The sequence below is a fragment of the Cryptomeria japonica genome, chromosome 6 (assembly GCF_030272615.1).
Source record: "Cryptomeria japonica chromosome 6, Sugi_1.0, whole genome shotgun sequence".
Classification (NCBI taxonomy): Eukaryota; Viridiplantae; Streptophyta; class Pinopsida; order Cupressales; family Cupressaceae; genus Cryptomeria; species Cryptomeria japonica.
The window spans coordinates 111,053,687-111,061,969 of record NC_081410.1 but is presented as its reverse complement, the minus strand read 5'-3'; positions in this window follow the sequence as shown (position 1 = coordinate 111,061,969).

Here is an 8,283-nt window from a genome sequence, read left to right as displayed (position 1 = left end):
ACAAGGTTCCATTTAATTATGGTCCTACAATAGGCTGTATTACTCAGGCAGAGAAACATGTTAATATGATTCGAGTCAAGGGAGTTGATACCCAGTGTGATGCAACCACTAGAAGATCTCACATGACTATTCTTGGAGATCCACCTCCTACTCCACCTACTCCATCTCAAGTGCCTGTGTCAGCGCAGTATAATATTCTTGAACATTTAGGTAAGACTCCTGCATAGATCTCCATTTTATATTTGTTGAAAGCTCTAGGCATCATGAAATCCTTAATCATGCATTGCAAGAAACTCATCTGCCCAACAACATAGATCCAAAGCAATTCCAAGCTTTAGTAGAGCATTTATCTACTGCATACCATCTCAGTTTTACCCAATCTGATTCCATGGTTCCTGATTCCTACCATATTCATCCATTTAATATTGAAGTTGTTATCAAGCATTATAAAGTAAAGCGTGTCTTGATTGATAATGGTTCTGACCTAAATATTTGTACATTGAAATTTGTTATGCAAATAGGATATACTGTCATTGATTTGCATAACCAGTGCATCACTATCAAAGCATATGATAATGCAGAGAGAATCTCAGTAAGAATGATTAATCTTCTAATTCAAGTGGGCCCAGTAACACAAGATACTTTGTGACATGTTGTTGATCTTGATCTTTCATTCAATATCCTTCTTGGTCACCCATGGATTCATGCTCTGCAGGCTGTGTCATCCACCTACCACCAATGTTTAAAATTTCCCTGCCAAGGCTGTGAAATTACTATTCGTGGTGACACTCAACCATTTGAATATTGTTGCGCTCTTGAAGCATCTTCTCCATATTCCCATCATTGCCCAGGCATTAACATTGGAATTCCTCAAACTAATCCATCATCTTCATATGTTGACCTTGATTCCATACTCACTACTCCTAAAAGAAAAGCTTATGTTTCATCCGCCTTTTCCCAACTCAAGGGCAATGACGCTAGTTGTGATGAATATGCCTTAGAGGAAACCCTTTCAGTGGGTGCATTACCTCTAAATCCTCATACTCATGGGAAACCTACTAGAGAGAAGAAGAAGAAAGAACTTGTGACCAGATTGTGTGGTTCTATTGCATTCCAATCCCATGGTGAACTCAATCATGAAGTTATGGAGGGAGATGTTAATCAATGGATTTTTAAAGATGTTACTGAAGACAAAGATGTCCAGCTTAATCATTTCAAAGAAAAATACTTGGTAGCACACAAGTTGGCTACTGGGAAATGGAATTATCAAGGCGATAGGTTAGGACAAGAAGAACATGGAATCTGAAGACCTGTTGATCCAATTCCAAATGTTCGCCATCAAGGGATTGGTTTTGGACATTCTTCTCATGAAGCCTCAACTTTGACAAACACTTATGGAAACTATGAAAATATTTCGAATGATATCGAAGATATACTTGAGGAGGTTGTCAAACAAGCATACGATGATATAGATAGATCCCTATCCTTTGGCACATCTACCCTCTTTGACATATCCATTCTTGTAATTAGCCTTTCCCTTCGCCATACCGAGCTCATTGATTGGGGTCAAACTATTGCACACCTTGATACATTTCATAATGATGGTATGCTCTTGAAATTTTTGGGAGCGACTGTGTGTGCACCATATTATCATCTAGTTTCAAATAGAGTTTGTTAGTTAGACTCTCAAGGCTATTTTGGGTAAGAGGGGATCCTTAACCGCAAAATTGAAAAAGAATTGAAAAATTAATTATCTACAGGTGAAAACCTTTTTGAGGCACTTGTAGATTCTAAAAAAGTAAAAACAAAGGGTGTATCTTTTGGCAAAAACCTCTTTGAGATGCTAGAAGATGAGGACTCCCCTCTTCCTCTCATAGACATACAAATTCCTGATAAGTCCCCAATTCTCATTGATGAAAGAAGAGAATTAATTTGGGAACTGTAGAAAATCCTCAGGTTACTTATGTGGCAACATCTTTATTTGATGAAGTGTTTCAAGTTTTCTTTCAGATCCTTCATAAATGGCCTATTAATTTTGCATGGTCCTATGTAGACATGCTTGGTCTTGATCTCGAGCTTGTTGTGCATCACCTGGCTATTGATCCAAATGTCAAGCCTGTTAAGAAAAACCTTTAAAAGATGCATCCTCGAATTGCATTATTGGTTAAAGTAGAATTAGAAAAGCTGTTAGAGGTCAAATTTATTCGACCAATTGATTATTCAAAATGGATTTCTAACATGGTTCCTGTCTCTAAACCTAATGGAGCCATCTAGAATTGTCTATATTTTAGAGACCTCAACAAAGCATGCCCCAAAGATTATTTTCCACTTCCTAATATTGACATCTTAGCTGATTTGACAACTGGACATGAAATGCTCTCCCTTATGGATGGTTTTTCAGGTTATAATCAGATAAGAATTGCAGATGATGATTAGCATAAAACAACCTTTACTACTCCCTAGGGCACTTTTTGTTATCAGGTTATACCCTTTGGTCTCAAGAATGGAGGCGCCACATACCAACGGGCTATGACAATAATATTCCATGATCTCATGCATAAGATATTGGAGGATTATGTAGATGATATCGTAGGGAAATAAAAAATCAGAGTAGAACATCCAACCATTCTTGAACAAATATTTGAACATTTGGCTAAATACAAGTTACGCCTCAATCCTAAAAAAAATGTATTTGGAGTCACGTCAGGTAAACTTCTTGGTTTCATAGTTTCCAAGTGTGGCATTGAGGTTGATCCTAAGAAGTCAAGGAAATTCTAGAAATACCTCCTCCTAAAACATTGAGAAATTTGCATAGCCTTCAAGGAAAGTTCTAATATGTTAGGCATTTTATTGCTCAATTGGCAAATAAATGTTAAGTACAAAATTCAAGTGGGATACTCAATGTCAGCAGATATTTGATAGAATAAAAGAATATCTAGCTCATTCTCCAATGTTGATGCCACCCATTCCATCTATATATTTCAATTAATCAAGTGGCAGTTGGGGCACTCCTTTCCCAACATGATGATCAAGGAAAAGAATGCACCATTTATTACATCAGTCGAACCCTAGTAGGATATGAGCTTAATTACTCACCCATGGAAAAAAACATGTTTGGCTGTTGTTTTTTGTTCACAAAAGCTTCGACATTATATGCTTAGTGATACAGTTAAGTTCATTTGTAAAATTGATCCTCTAAAATACTTGTTATCCAAAATAATTTAACTGGTCGTATGGCTAAATGGGTCATGTTGCTCAGTGAGTTTGATATCTAGTATGTAGATAGAAAGGCCATCAAAGGACATGTAATTGTATATAAGTTAGTAGAAAATCCCCTGGTAGATTCTCATCCTTTAATTGCAGAATTTCCAGATGAGTATGTTTGTATAGTTGCAACACAGACCCCATGGAAACTTTATTTTTATAGATCACATACAAAGAATGGGTCAGGAGTAGGTTTCTTGTTTGTCACACCACAAGGTGATCTTATTACTAAATCTTTCAAATTGTCTTTCCCTTGTACAAATAATATTGCTAAGTATGAAGGTCTCATTGCGAGACTTAAAATGGCTATGCAATGGAATATTGCACATATCCTTGCTTATGGGGATTCATAGTTAGTTGTTAAACAAGTAAATGATGAATATCAAACCAATGATGATAAGTTATTGCCATACAAGAGAATGGTTGATGACCTCAAGAAAAAATTTCAGAATATCACTTTTGATCAAGTCCCAAGAGCATAAAATAAAGTAGTTGATGCCATGGATACTATTGGGTCACTAATTGTAATGGAGTCAGATAGTCCAAATTATAAGTTCTTTATTGAACAAATTCTTCAGCCATCTTTTGAAACATCACATACAAATATGGTGTGTACCATTGTTGATCCTCAATCACCCTGGTATCATGATCGTTATGCTTATCTTAAAGATAATACCCTTCCACCTAACATATCCTGAAATGACCATCGTTATCTTATCTGGCAATGTGCCTGATTTACAATTATAGGAGATAATCTATATCATCGAGGATATAATGACATCCTTGCTAGATGTCTAGATTTAAATGAAGCTAATCTTGTGATGAAAGAAGTGCATGCCAAAAATTGTGGTGCTCATATGAGTGGGTATGTCCTTGCCAAACAACTTTTGAGAGGGATATTATTGGACCACAGTGGAACATGATTGTTGTGAGTTTGTAAAGAAATGCTTACCTTGCCAACAACATAGTAACCTAATTCATGTTCCAACATAGGATTTGCAGCCTATCATGACACCATGGCCTTTTTCCACATTGGACCTTGATCTAGTGGGTAAAATTCATCCTTCTTCAGATGGACACAAGCTTATCATTGCAGCTAATTAGTACTTTAGCATATGGGTTGAAGCCATTTCCCTTACTCTTACCACTAATGTCTATATCATATCATTTGCTACTACGGAGTACCCACTACCATTATTACTGATAATGGAACCCCATTTAAAAACCAACACATGCATGATCTTTGCTCTACATTTCATATCCAACATCATTGGTCTACCCCATACTACCCGGAAGGTAATGGTTAGGCTGAGGCAACTAATAAAACTCTATTGCGTATCCTCAAAAAAGTTGTCAATGAAACTGGTCATAATCGGCACTTCCATTTAAATCCCGTCCTTTGAGCATATCACACTAGTATTCGAACTCCCACTGGTGCGGCTCCATATTCTCTAGTTTATGGTGCAGAAGTAGTTTTATCAATTGAAGTTGAGTTACCATCATTATGCATATCCTTGAATGATTTTGTCTTTGATGATGATTATAGGGTAGCAAGGTTGGCTCAACTAGATCTTCTTAATGAACAACACCATAAAGCGTATGATCACTTGCAAGTATATCAAACCAGGCTCAAGAAATAGTATAAGAAGAAATTTCATCCTCACGAGTTTGAGGTTGGTGATCTAGTGCTTAGAGAGAATCCAAGAAATCAGCAAGACAAAGAAAAGAAATGAAAGTTTGAAGTTAATTGGTTAGGCCCATATGTTATAACAAAAAAATACAGTTCAGGAGCCTATCAGTTGTCTACTCTAGAAGGCGAGCCTCTCAATGACCCCCTAAGTATCTTGCATTTAAAGAAATTTTATGCATTGTCCATGACAATATGGATTTCAAAATCCAAAAAAAAATTGTAAAAGCTAAAAAAATAAAATAAAATTTAAAAAGCCAAAAAAAATTGAAAAATCCAAAAAATCCAAAAAATTGAAAAAGCCAAAAAAAATTGAAAAAGCCAAAAATCCAAAAATCCAAAATAAAAATCGTCCTATAGCGAAAAATAACTTTGGTGGTGCCTTGGACATGTATATATGGTGAAAAGCCAGAAGCATGCATTATATATAAGGGCGGCTCCATTATGCTTTTGTTACTTCTTTTAATTTTATCCTAATGTAGTATCCTTCATTATTAGCCTCAAATAAATGCATTGGTAACTTAGTCTCTTCTAAGCTTTTGTGCAGTGGCTTCTTGATTATAGTTGCATGTACATGGTGTTGGCATTATAACAGACAAAGGGAGATTGTTGGCATTTAAATAAGGATATTGAAAAGGTTGTTGATGATTATGGATATAAGTGATTAAGGATGTTTACTGTCTTAATATTATTATTTTGTCATTGATGTCAAGAAATTGATTTTCTAATTCAGTATGATGTTGTCATATCTTAAGAAGTATGATTTGATGAGTATAAAGATGTCGGTAAAAGACACAGGAAGAATGTGATGAATAAGAGGAATAAGTTATTCAATGGGCAACTATTACCGAGTTAGATAATGACGAGATTATGATGTTTAGATTGTTTTGATATCCTACATATGTTGATTGATTGTAAGGTTAATACTATACTATGTTACCGAGCAAAGAACCTAGTCAGTAAACCCTAAGGAACCTAGTCGGTAAACCCTAAGGTTACCGCTATCGATTAAGAACATGGAGGAAGTACACAAACTGTATGAGGAAATCAAAAAGCAAGAAGAGTTTGAAGCACTATTAGCTAGAAGGTTACCGAGAGGCAAAGGTAAGTATAAAGGAAAACTACCTTTGAAATGTTTCAATTGTGATACGATAGGACATATGGCTTCTAACTGTCCTGACAAAGAATCTACTAAAAAGAGAGATTACCGAGATGACAAACAGAAAGATAATCATTACAGAGGACACCGAGACTTCAGAAGAAGAGATAGAAAGTCATGCTTAATAGTTGATGAGGAATCCAATGATGATAAATTAGATGAAACTAATACAAAGGAAGTAGTTTATGTGGCTATCAAAGATGGATCAGATGAAGAAAGGTATGAAGAAAAAGCCCTAATATCTCACATAAATACTAATGATTCTTGGATCATAGATAGTGGATGCTCACATCACATGACAAGTGATAAACACAAGTTTGTTATGTTAGAAGATTATGAAGGAGGTTATGTAAGATTTGGTAATGATGCACCATGTCCGGTAAAAGGTAAAGGATCCATAACACTTCTTGAAAATGCTAAATGTAATGATGTTTATTGGGTTGAAGGTTTGAAATACAATTTGTTGAGTGTAGCACAGCTAAACAATACAGGTTACCGAATAGAATTTCAGAAAGGAATTGTCAAAGTTCATGACAAGCATGGAAAGTTAGCTGCTACCAGGACACAAACAAAAGGTAATACATTTCATCTTGACTCAACTTGAAACAATTGTCTATATGAAAAGATAGATGATACTTGGTTATGGCATAAAAGGTTTTGTCATGTAAATTTTGATAATCCGATCAAAATAAGCAAGAAGCACCAAGTAAGAGGTCTACCAAGTCTTGAAAAACCTGAGAATGCTATGTGCCGAGGATGCTAGATAGGTAAAATGACAAGATCAAGCTTTACAAGTAAGTCCTAAACTTCTAAGGGAATTTTAGATCTTGTGCACACTGATCTTTGTGGTCCTATGAAAGTTCAAAGTTATTATGGTGATAAATATTTCATATTATTTGTGGATGATTATTCAAGGATGATGTCAGTAATGTTTTTAAAATAAAAATTAGAAGCTTTTCAAATGTTTAAATGGTACAAGGCAAGAGTTGAAAATGAAATAGGAAGACAACTGAAATGTCTTAGATCAGATAGAGGAGGAGAGTTCGCATCTGATGAGTTCAACTTATTCTGCAATGACCATGGTATAAAAAGACAAGTTTCTGCATCGAGAACTCCGCAGCAAAATGGGATAGCTGAGAGAAGAAACAGATCTATTGTGGATTGTGCTAGAACCCTGATGATTGAAAAGAAAGTGCCACAAACATTTTGGAGAGAAGCAATAAGCACAACAGTTTACATCCTGAACCGAGTACAACTGAAGAAAGGAACTTTGAAGACACCATATGAAATCTGGTATGACAAGAAACCTAATGTAAGTTACTTCAACATCTTTGGAAGTAGATGCTATGTACACAAAGATGATAGAAATGGAAAGTTTGATCAGAAAAGTGAAGAAGGAACATTTCTAGGTTATTCTTCTAGAAGTAAAGCATTTAAATGTCTGATCAAATCATCTAACAAAATACTAGAAAGTGCAAATGTGAAAATTGATGAATTTGCAGAAAGAAATGATGAAGGAAACTCCAAAGAACCATAAGATTATGATGAATTCGTCTATGTTCAACCGACAAGTCTTACCGAGAGAACTGTTGAAGAAAATGAAGATAATGTCTAGTTACCGAGTGATGAAGAAGATCATACAGAGCCTACCGAGCCTGTATTAGCCAAGTATGTCAGAAGACATCATGCATCAAGCCAGATTATAGGAGATAAGGATGATCTAGTGATGACAAGGAACAAACTGAGACAGAACACATGTCTGATATTTGAATTTGAACCAAGAATAGTAAAAGAGGCATTTAACAGTGAAGATTGGATAAATGCTATGACAGAAGAGATTGATCAAATCAAGAAGAATGACACATGGACACTGGTCCCAAGACCGAAGGACACAAATGTAATCGGTACAAAGTGGATTTTCAGAAACAAGCTGAATGAAAAAGGTGAGGTCATTCAAAATAAAGAAAGACTAGTTTGCAAAGGTTATGCCCAAGAGGAAGGAATTGATTATGGTGAGACTTTTGCATCCGTGGCTAGACTTGAAGGAGTAAGAACATTGTTGGCATATGCTACTTACAAGAATTTCAAGGTATATCAAATGGATGTCAAATCTGCATTTCTGAATGGTATATTAGAAGAAGAATTTTTTATTGAACAATCTGAAGGATTTGTT